The sequence below is a fragment of the Salvelinus fontinalis genome, chromosome 3 (assembly GCF_029448725.1).
Source record: "Salvelinus fontinalis isolate EN_2023a chromosome 3, ASM2944872v1, whole genome shotgun sequence".
Classification (NCBI taxonomy): Eukaryota; Metazoa; Chordata; class Actinopteri; order Salmoniformes; family Salmonidae; genus Salvelinus; species Salvelinus fontinalis.
The window spans coordinates 75,792,073-75,803,503 of record NC_074667.1 but is presented as its reverse complement, the minus strand read 5'-3'; the positions used below and the strand labels follow the sequence as shown (position 1 = coordinate 75,803,503).

At 51.8% G+C, this 11,431-nt stretch overlaps 1 protein-coding gene across 6 annotated transcripts in view; it reads right to left on the bottom strand.

Moving 5' to 3' along the window:
- The window catches only part of LOC129851476 (kinesin-like protein KIF21B), a 125,656-nt gene that overhangs the window by 75,443 nt on the left and 38,782 nt on the right, over nucleotides 1-11,431 (bottom strand). The gene's annotated exons all lie outside the window — the stretch shown is intronic.

Sequence of the window (11,431 nt, the reverse complement as noted above, 5' to 3'; positions counted from 1 at the left end):
GGATGGAAGAGTGGAGGGGTGGAAGAGTGGAGGGGATGGAAGAGTGGAGGGCATGGAAGAGTGGAGGGGTGGAAGAGTGGAGGGGATGGAAGAGTGCAGGAGATGGAAGAGTGGAGGGGATGGAAGAGTGGAGGGGATGGAAGAGTGGAAGAGTGGAGGGGATGGAAGAGTGGAGGGGTGGAAGAGTGGAGGGGATGGAAGAGTGGAGGGGTGGAAGAGTGGAGGGGGTGGAAGAGTGGAGGGGATGGAAGAGTGGAGGGGTGGAAGAGTGGAGGGGATGGAAGAGTGGAGGGGTGGAAGAGTGGAGGGGTGGAAGAGTGGAGGGGATGGAAGAGTGGAGGGGATGGAAGAGTGGAGGGGTGGAAGAGTGGAGGGGATGGAAGAGTGGAGGGGTGGAAGAGTGGAGGGGATGGAAGAGTGGAGGGGATGGAAGAGTGGAGGGGATGGAAGAGTGGAGGGGATGGAAGAGTGGAGGGGATGGAAGAGTGGAGGGGTGGAAGAGTGGAGGGGATGGAAGAGTGGAGGGGTGGAAGAGTGGAGGGGATGGAAGAGTGGAGGGGATGGAAGAGTGGAGGGGTGGAAGAGTGGAGGGGATGGAAGAGTGGAGGGGATGGAAGAGTGGAGGGGATGGAAGAGTGGAAGAGTGGAGGGGATGGAAGAGTGGAGGGGTGGAAGAGTGGAGGGGATGGAAGAGTGGAGGGGATGGAAGAGTGGAAGAGTGGAGGGGATGGAAGAGTGGAGGGGTGGAAGAGTGGAGGGGATGGAAGAGTGGAGGGGATGGAAGAGTGGAAGAGTGGAGGGGATGGAAGAGTGGAGGGGTGGAAGAGTGGAGGGGATGGAAGAGTGGAGGGGTGGAAGAGTGGAGGGGATGGAAGAGTGGAGGAGGTGGAAGAGTGGAGGGGATGGAAGAGTGGAGGGGGTGGAAGAGTGGAGGGGATGGAAGAGTGGAGGGGGTGGAAGAGTGGAGGGGATGGAAGAGTGGAGGGGGTGGAAGAGTGGAGGGGGTGGAAGAGTGGAGGGGATGGAAGAGTGGAGGGGGTGGAAGAGTGGAGGGGATGGAAGAGTGGAGGGGATGGAAGAGTGGAGGGGATGGAAGAGTGGAGGGGGTGGAAGAGTGGAGGGGATGGAAGAGTGGAGGGGGTGGAAGAGTGGAGGGGGTGGAAGAGTGGAGGGGATGGAAGAGTGGAGGGGATGGAAGAGTGGAGGGGATGGAAGAGTGTAGGGGGTGGAAGAGTGGAAGAGTGGAGGGGATGGAAGAGTGGAAGAGTGGAGGGGATGGAAGAGTGGAGGGGTGGAAGAGTGGAGGGGATGGAAGAGTGGAGGGGTGGAAGAGTGGAGGGGATGGAAGAGTGGAGGGGTGGAAGAGTGGAGGGGATGGAAGAGTGGAAGAGTGGAGGGGATGGAAGAGTGGAGGAGGTGGAAGAGTGGAGGGGATGGAAGAGTGGAGGGGTGGAAGAGTGGAGGGGATGGAAGAGTGGAGGGGATGGAAGAGTGGAGGGGATGGAAGAGTGTAGGGGTGGAAGAGTGGAGGGGTGGAAGAGTGGAGGGGATGGAAGAGTGGAGGGGATTGAAGAGTGTAGGGGTGGAAGAGTGGAGGGGATGGAAGAGTGGAGGGGGTGGAAGAGTGGAGGGGTGGAAGAGTGGAGGGGATGGAAGAGTGGAGGGGATGGAAGAGTGGAGGGGATGGAAGAGTGGAGGGGATGGAAGAGTGGAGGGGATGGAAGAGTGGAGGGGATGGAAGAGTGGAGGGGGTGGAAGAGTGGAGGGGTGGAAGAGTGGAGGGGATGGAAGAGTGGAGGGGAGGGAGGGAATAGGCCTTACATTATGCTAACACAAGTAAACTGGACAATCTCTTAACGTCAATATCAGTCTGTGTACACTGGTATATGAGGTCAGCATTGGTGTTGAATCACCTGCTAATGCACTACACTCTTAGAAAAAAAAGTGTTATCTAGAACCTAAAAATGTTATTCGGCTGTCCCCATAGGAGAACCCTTTGAAGAACCCTTTTTGGTTCCAGGTAGAACCCTTTGGGTTCCATGTAGAACCCTTTCCACAGAGCGTTCTACATGGAACCCAAAAGAGTTCTACCTGGAACCAAAAGGGGTTCTCCTATGGGGACAGTCAAATAACATTTTTTTTCTGAGTGTAGCTTCTATTGTCAACCTGTTAACACTGAACAATCATGAAGATAGTTAGTCAGATAGCATATTGCATCTACAGTATATTGAATGGTCCTTACCGCCGACACACTGACAGACAAACACCAAAGACAAACACACATCATTGTCCTTTGTACAGAGCCAATGGAAATGACTTCAGTGAGGTGAGGAGAGGTGAAGGGCAATAATAGAAAGACCCACCAGCCCTAGCCTAGCCTGGCATCACTGTGTCCCTGAATAAATACACTTTCACAACCCATTTTCTCTTTTCCTCTCTCTCTATCCCTCCCTTTCTGTCTCTCCCTATCCCTCTCTTTCCCTCTCTCCGTATCCCTCTCTCCCTCTCCCCACATCTCTCTCTATCACTCTCTTTTCCTCTCTCTCTCTCTATCCCTCTCTTTCCCTCTCTCCGTATCCCTCTCTCCACATCTCTCTCTATCACTCTCTTTTCCTCTCTCTCTACCGCTCTCTCCCTATTCCTCTCTTTTCTTCTCTATATCCCTCTCCCCTTCTCTCTCTTTCCCTATCTCTGTATCCCTCTCTCCCCATCTCTCTCTATCACTCTCTTTTCCTCTCTCTCTTTTCCTCTATCTCTTTCCATCTCTCCCTATCCCTCTCTTTCCCTCTCTCTCTATCACTCTCTTTCCCTATCCCTCTCTTTCCCTCTCTCTCTTTCCCTATCTCCCTATCCCTCTCTCTCTTTCCCTATCTCCCTATCCCTCTCTTTCCCTCTCTCCCTATCCCTCTCTCTCTTTCCCTATCTCCCTATCCCTCTCTCTCTTTCCCTATCTCCCTATCCCTCTCTCTCTTTCCCTATCTCCCTATCCCTCTCTTTCCCTCTCTCCCTATCCCTCTCTCTCTCTTTCCCTCTCTCACTTTCCCTCTCTCTCTTTCCCTATCTCTCTTTCCCTCTTTCTCTTTCCCTATCTCCATATCCCTCTCTCTCTTTCCCTCTCTCTCTTTCCCTCTCTCTCTCCCTCTTTCCTTCTCTCTCTCTCTCCCTCTCTCTCTTTCCTTCTCTCCCTCCCTATCCATCTCTCTTTCCCTCTCTCTGTCCCTCTCTCCCTATCCCTCTCTCTTTCCATCTCTCCCTAGCCCTCTCTCATATCCGTCTAAAGCAGAGCAGTGGTCTATGGCACTGCATCATAGAGGTATTACAACAGACCCGGGTTGGCCCAGCGTCGTCCGGGTAAGGGAGGGTGGGGCTTTACTTCGCTCATCGTGCCCTAGTGAATCCTTGTGACAGGCCGGGTGCCTGCAGGTTGACCCCGGTCACCAGTTTAACGGTGTTTCCTCCCAACACACTGGTGTGGCTGGCTTCCGGGTTAAGCTGGCGGGTTAAGGAGCACGGTTAGGCGGGTCATGTTTCGGGGAGGACGCATGACTCCACCTTCACCTCTCCTGAGCCCATTGGGGAGTAACAGCGATGAGACAAGATTGAAAATTGAGAGAGACACCCCTCCTACTCACACAGTCCCACACAACACATTCAGAGAGAGAGAGACAGGGAGAGGGAGAGAGACACCCCTCCTACTCACACAGTCCCACACAACACATTCAGAGAGCGAGAGAGAGAGACAGGGAGGGGGAGAGAGACACCCCTCCTACTCACACAGTCCCACACAACTCATTCAGAGAGAGAGAGAGAGAGACAGGGAGGGGGAGAGAGACACCCCTCCTACTCACACACAACACATTCAGAGAGAGAGAGAGAGAGAGACAGGGAGGGGGAGAGAGACACCCCTCCTACTCACACACAACACATTCAGAGAGAGAGAGAGAGAGACAGGGAGGGGAAGAGAGACACCCCTCCTACTCACACAGTCCCACACAACACATTCAGAGAGAGAGAGAGAGAGACAGGGAGGGGGAGAGAGACACCCCTCCTACTTACACAGTCCCACACAACACATTCAGAGAGAGAGAGACAGGGAGGGGGAGAGAGACACCCCTCCTACTCACACAGTCCCACACAACACATTCAGAGAGAGAGAGAGAGAGAGAGAGAGAGAGAGAGACATGGAGGGGAAGAGAGACACCCCTCCTACTCACACAGTCCCACACAACACATTCAGAGAGAGAGAGAGAGACAGGGAGGGGGAGAGAGACACCCCTCCTACTCACACAGTCCCACACAACACATTCAGAGAGAGAGAGAGAGAGACAGGGAGGGGGAGAGAGACACCCCTCCTACTCACACAGTCCCACACAACACATTCAGAGAGAGAGAGAGAGACAGGGAGGGGGAGAGAGACACCCCTCCTACTCACACAGTCCCACACAACACATTCAGAGAGAGAGAGAGAGAGAGAGACAGGGAGGGGGAGAGAGACACCCCTCCTACTCACACAGTCCCACACAACACATTCAGAGAGAGAGAGAGAGAGGAGGAGAGACATGGAGGGGGAGAGAGAGGGGGGGAGAGAGACACCCGTCCTACTCACACAGTCCCACACAACACATTCAGAGAGAGAGACAGAGAGAGAGCGAAAGAGCGAGAGAGAGAGAGAGAGAGAGAGAGAGAGAGAGAGAGAGAGAGAGAGAGAGAGAGAGAGAGACCTGTCATCCACACTAACACAGACTGATAAATCCTGTATGTGTTTGGGCATGGTGCCAGTTTATGACAATAAGTGCCGGTTTATAGTCTACTCTCTGTAGTGAGTGTCTCCTATAACCCAGACCTATGGGCTCCATCAGACAGACTGATAGCAGCAATACATCAACACAGAGTCAGGTAAAACCAATGTACCACATAGACCAGGGTAGTATCTGTACTGAGAGGAGGAGGCTTACCTAACCTGGTATGGGTCCTGAGATCCTCAAAAGGTTCTACAGCTGCAACATTGAGAGCATCACTGCCTGGTACGACAACTGCTCGGCCTCCGACCGCAAGGCACTTCAGAGTGTAGTGCGCACGGCCCAGTACATCACTGGGGCTAAGCTGCCTGCCATCCAGGACCTCTACACCAGGCGGTGTCAGAGGAAGGCCCTAAAAATGGTCAAAGACCCCAGCCACCCCAGTCATAGACTGTTCTCTCTACTACCGCATGGTAAGTGGTACCGGAGTGCCAAGTCTAGGACCAAAAGGCTTCTCAACAGTTTTACCCCCAAGCCATAAGACTCCTGAACACACAGTCCCTGGTCATCAAATGTCTACCCGGACTATTTGCATTGTGTACCCCCCCAACCCCTCTTTTACGCTTCTGCTACTCTCTGTTTATCACATATGCATAGTCACTTTAACTATACATTCATGTACATACTACCTCAAATGGGCCGACCAACCAGTGCTCCCACACATTGGCTAACCGGGCTATCTGCCTTGTGTCCCACCACCCTCCAACCCCTCTTTTACGCTACTGCTACTCTCTGTTCATCATTTATGCATAGTTACTTTAACCATATCTACATGTACATACTACCTCAATCAGCCTGACTAACCGGTGTCTTTTATAGCCTCGCTACTGTTATTCACTGTCTTTTTACTGTTGTTTTATTTTTTACTTACCTATTGTTCACCTAATAGCTTTTTTGCACTATTGGTTAGAGCCTGTAAGTAAGCATTTCACTGTAAGGTCTACACCTGTTGTATTCGGTGCACGTGACAAATAAACTTTGATTTGATCTGTACTGAGAAGAGGAGGCTTGATTACCTAACCTGACATCTGTACTGAGAGGAGGAGGAGGCTTGATTACCTAACCTGACATCTGTACTGAGAGGAGGAGGAGGAGGGTTGATTACCTAACCTGACATCTGTACTGAGAGGAGGAGGAGGAGGCTTGATTACCTAACCTGACATCTGTACTGAGAGGAGGAGGAGGCTTGATTACCTAACCTGACATCTGTACTGAGAGGAGGAGGAGGAGGGTTGATTACCTAACCTGACATCTGTACTGAGAGGAGGAGGAGGAGGCTTGATTACCTAACCTGACATCTGTACTGAGAGGAGGAGGAGGAGGGTTGATTACCTAACCTGACATCTGTACTGAGAGGAGGAGGAGGCTTGATTACCTAACCTGACATCTGTACTGAGAGGAGGAGGAGGCTTGATTACCTAACCTGACATCTGTACTGAGAGGAGGAGGAGAGTTGATTACCTAACCTGACATCTGTACTGAGAGGAGGAGGAGGAGGGTTGATTACCTAACCTGACATCTGTACTGAGAGGAGGAGGAGGGTTGATTACCTAACCTGACATCTGTACTGAGAGGAGGAGGAGGGTTGATTACCTAACCTGACATCTGTACTGAGAGGAGGAGGAGGGTTGATTACCTAACCTGACATCTGTACTGAGAGGAGGAGGAGGAGGAGGAGGAGGAGGGTGGATTACCTAACCTGACATCTGTACTGAGAGGAGGAGGAGGGTTGATTACCTAACCTGACATCTGTACTGAGAGGAGGAGGAGGAGGAGGAGGAGGGTGGATTACCTAACCTGACATCTGTACTGAGAGGAGGAGGAGGGTTGATTACCTAACCTGACATCTGTACTGAGAGGAGGAGGAGGAGGAGGAGGAGGGTGGATTACCTAACCTGACATCTGTACTGAGAGGAGGAGGAGGAGGGTTGATTACCTAACCTGACATCTGTACTGAGAGGAGGAGGAGGAGGGTTGATTACCTAACCTGACATCTGTACTGAGAGGAGGAGGAGGAGGGTTGATTACCTAACCTGACATCTGTACTGAGAGGAGGAGGAGGAGGGTTGATTACCTAACCTGACATCTGTGCTGAGAGGAGGAGGAGGAGGGTTGATTACCTAACCTGACATCTGTGCTGAGAGGAGGAGGAGGAGGAGGAGAGTTGATTACCTAACCTGACATCTGTACTGAGAGGAGGAGGAGGAGGATTGATTACCTAACCTGACATCTGTACTGAGAGGAGGAGGAGGAGGAGGAGGAGGAGGAGGAGGAGGAGGAGAGGGTTGATTACCTAACCTGACATCTGTGCTGAGAGGAGGAGGAGGAGAGTTGATTACCTAACCTGACATCTGTACTGAGAGGAGGAGGAGGAGGGTTGATTACCTAACCTGACATCTGTACTGAGAGGAGGAGGAGGAGGAGGAGGGTTGATTACCTAACCTGACATCTGTGCTGAGAGGAGGAGGAGGAGGGTTGATTACCTAACCTGACATCTGTACTGAGAGGAGGAGGAGGAGGGTTGATTACCTAACCTGACATCTGTACTGAGAGGAGGAGGAGGAGGAGGGTTGATTACCTAACCTGACATCTGTGCTGAGAGGAGGAGGAGGAGGAGGAGGGTTGATTACCTAACCTGACATCTGTACTGAGAGGAGGAGGAGGCTTGATTACTTAACCTGACATCTGTACTGAGAGGAGGAGGAGGAGGGTTGATTGCCTAACCTGACATCTGTACTGAGAGGAGGAGGAGGTTTGATTACCTAACCTGACATCTGTGCTGAGAGGAGGAGGAGGAGGATTGATTACCTAACCTGACATCTGTACTGAGAGGAGGAGGAGGGTTGATTACCTAACCTGACATCTGTACTGAGAGGAGGAGGAGGAGGAGGAGGGTTGATTACCTAACCTGACATCTGTACTGAGAGGAGGAGGAGGAGAGTTGATTACCTAACCTGACATCTGTACTGAGAGGAGGAGGAGGGGGGTTGATTACCTAACCTGACATCTGTACTGAGAGGAGGAGGAGGGTTGATTACCTAACCTGACATCTGTACTGAGAGGAGGAGGAGGAGGAGGGTTGATTACCTAACCTGACATCTGTACTGAGAGGAGGAGGAGGGTTGATTACCTAACCTGACATCTGTGCTGAGAGGAGGAGGAGGAGGGTTGATTACCTAACCTGACATCTGTACTGAGAGGAGGAGGAGGAGGAGGGTTGATTACCTAACCTGACATCTGTACTGAGAGGAGGAGGAGGAGGAGGAGGGTTGATTACCTAACCTGACATCTGTACTGAGAGGAGGAGGAGGGTTGATTACCTAACCTGACATCTGTACTGAGAGGAGGAGGAGGAGGGTTGATTACCTAACCTGACATCTGTACTGAGAGGAGGAGGAGGGTTGATTACCTAACCTGACATCTGTACTGAGAGGAGGAGGAGGAGGGTTGATTACCTAACCTGACATCTGTACTGAGAGGAGGAGGAGGGTTGATTACCTAACCTGACATCTGTACTGAGAGGAGGAGGAGGAGGGTTGATTACCTAACCTGACATCTGTACTGAGAGGAGGAGGAGGGTTGATTACCTAACCTGACATCTGTACTGAGAGGAGGAGGAGGGTTGATTACCTAACCTGACATCTGTACTGAGAGGAGGAGGAGGAGGGTTGATTACCTAACCTGACATCTGTACTGAGAGGAGGAGGAGGGTTGATTACCTAACCTGACATCTGCTTCTCCGAGACCAGCCCCAAATCCCCATCATTCGTGTGAAGAAAATATGTAAATACAGGGGGTGGAGATCGGGGGGGGCCTTGTGAGAATTCTTTGGCGAGTGGGTAACCCGCCTCTACCATCCATTCTGTTGGCCAACGTGCAATCACTGGAGAATAAACTGGATGATCTCTGTTCGAGATTATCCTACCAACAGGACATTAAACACTGTAATATCTTTTGTCCCCGAGTCGTGACTGAACGACAACACGGATAATATAGAGCTGGCTGGGTTTTCCGCGCATCGGCAGGACAGAACATTGACGTCTGGTAAGATGAGGGGGAGGGTTTATTTGTCAATAACAGCTGGTGTGCGATGTCTAATGTTAAAGAAGTCTTGAGGTATTGCTCGCCTGAGGTAGAGTATCTCATGATAAACTGTAGACCACACTATCTACCAAGAGAGTTTTCATCTATATTATTCGTAGCCGTCGATTTACCACCGCGAGCTGTATAATGTCATTAGCAAACAAGAAAATGCTCATCCAGAATTGTTTACAAATGACCACCATGAATCCTGTCCCCAAGAACTCTAATGACTACCACCCTGTAGCACTCATATCTGTCATCAGGAAGTGCTTTGAGAGGCTGGTTATGGACACATTAACTGCACCATCTCAGACACCCTAGACCCTGCCAGAACAACAACCTCTCCCTCAACGTCAGTAAGACCAAGGAGCTGATCGTGGACTACAGCGTCCCCCATCCACATGGACAGAGCTGCAGTGGAGCAGGTAGACAGCTTCAAGTTCTTCTGTGTTCAAATCACTAACGACTTAAAATTGTCCAAATACGCACACAGTTCGTGAAGAACCCGTGACCGTGCCTCTTCCCCCTCAGGAGGTTGAAAAGGTTTGGCTTGGGCCCTCAAGTCCTCAAAAAGTTTGACAGTTATACCACTGAGAGCATCTTGACTGGCTGCATCACCGCTTGGTATGGCAATAACACCGCCCTCGATCGCATGACACTACAGAGTGTGGTGTGGACAGCCCAGTACATCACTGGGGCTGAGCTCCCTGCCTCATCCAGGACCTCTATATCAACCTGTGTGAAAGGAAGGCCTGGGAAATCATCAAAGACTCCAACCACCCAAGCCATAGACTGTTCTCTCTGCTTCCACATGGCAAGTGGTACCGGTGCATCAAGTCTGATACCAACAGGCTCCTGAACAACTTCTATCCCCAAGCCATAAGACTACTAAATAGCTAACAACATGACTATATGGAATGCCTTGGGTTGACCTTGTCTTTATTGAACTTTTAGTTTTGCAATGTCTCTGTGCACACTCACATGGCCCAACACACTCACATGGCCCTACACACTCACATGGCCCAACACACTCACATGGCCCTACACACTCACATGGCCCTACACACTCACATGGCCCTACACACTCACATGGCCCAACACACTCACATGGCCCAACACACTCACATGGCCCTACACACTCACATGGCCCTACACACTCACATGGCCCTACACACTCACACGGCCCAACACACTCACATGGCCCTACACACTCACACGACCTTACACACTCACACGGCCCTACACACTCACACGGCCCTACACACTCACAGGACCCAATACACTCACATGGCCCTACACACTCACATGACCCTACACACTCACACGGCCCTACACACTCACAGGACCCAATACACTCACATGGCCCTACACACTCACATGACCCTACACACTCACAGGACCCAACACACTCACATGGCCCTACACACTCACATGGCCCTACACACTCACATGGCCCAACACACTCACATGGCCCTACACACTCACATGGCCCAACACACTCACATGGCCCTACACACTCACATGGCCCTACACACTCACATGGCCCTACACACTCACATGGCCCAACACACTCACATGGCCCAACACACTCACATGGCCCTACACACTCACATGGCCCTACACACTCACATGGCCCTACACACTCACACGGCCCAACACACTCACACGGCCCTACACACTCACACGACCTTACACACTCACACGGCCCTACACACTCACACGGCCCTACACACTCACAGGACCCAATACACTCACATGGCCCTACACACTCACATGACCCTACACACTCACAGGACCCAACACACTCACAGGACCCTACACACTCACAGGACCCTACACACTCACATGGCCCTACACACTCACAGGACCCTACACACTCACAGGACCCTACACACTCACATGGCCCTACACACTCACAGGACCCTACATACTCACAGGACACTACACACTCACATGGCCCTACACACTCACAGAACCCTACACACTCACATGGCCCTACACACTCACATGGCCCTACATACTCACATGGCCCAACACACTCACATGGCCCTACACACTCACATGGCCCTACACACTCACATGGCCCTACACACTCACATGGCCCTACACACTCACAGGACCCTACACACTCACAGGACCCTACACACTCACATGGCCCTACACACTCACAGGACCCTACACACTCACAGGACCCTACACACTCACAGGACCCTACACACTCACAGGACCCTACACACTCACAGGACCCTACACACTCACATGGCCCTACACACTCACATGGCCCTACACACTCACATGGCCCTACACACTCACAGGACCCTACACACTCACAGGACCCTACACACTCACAGGACCCTACACACTCACAGGACCCTACACACTCACAGGACCCTACACACTCACAGGACCCTACACACTCACAGGACCCTACACACTCACAGGACCCTACACACTCACATGGCCCTACACACTCACAGGACCCTACACACTCACAGGACCCTACACACTCACATGGCCCTACACACTCACATGGCCCAACACACTCACAC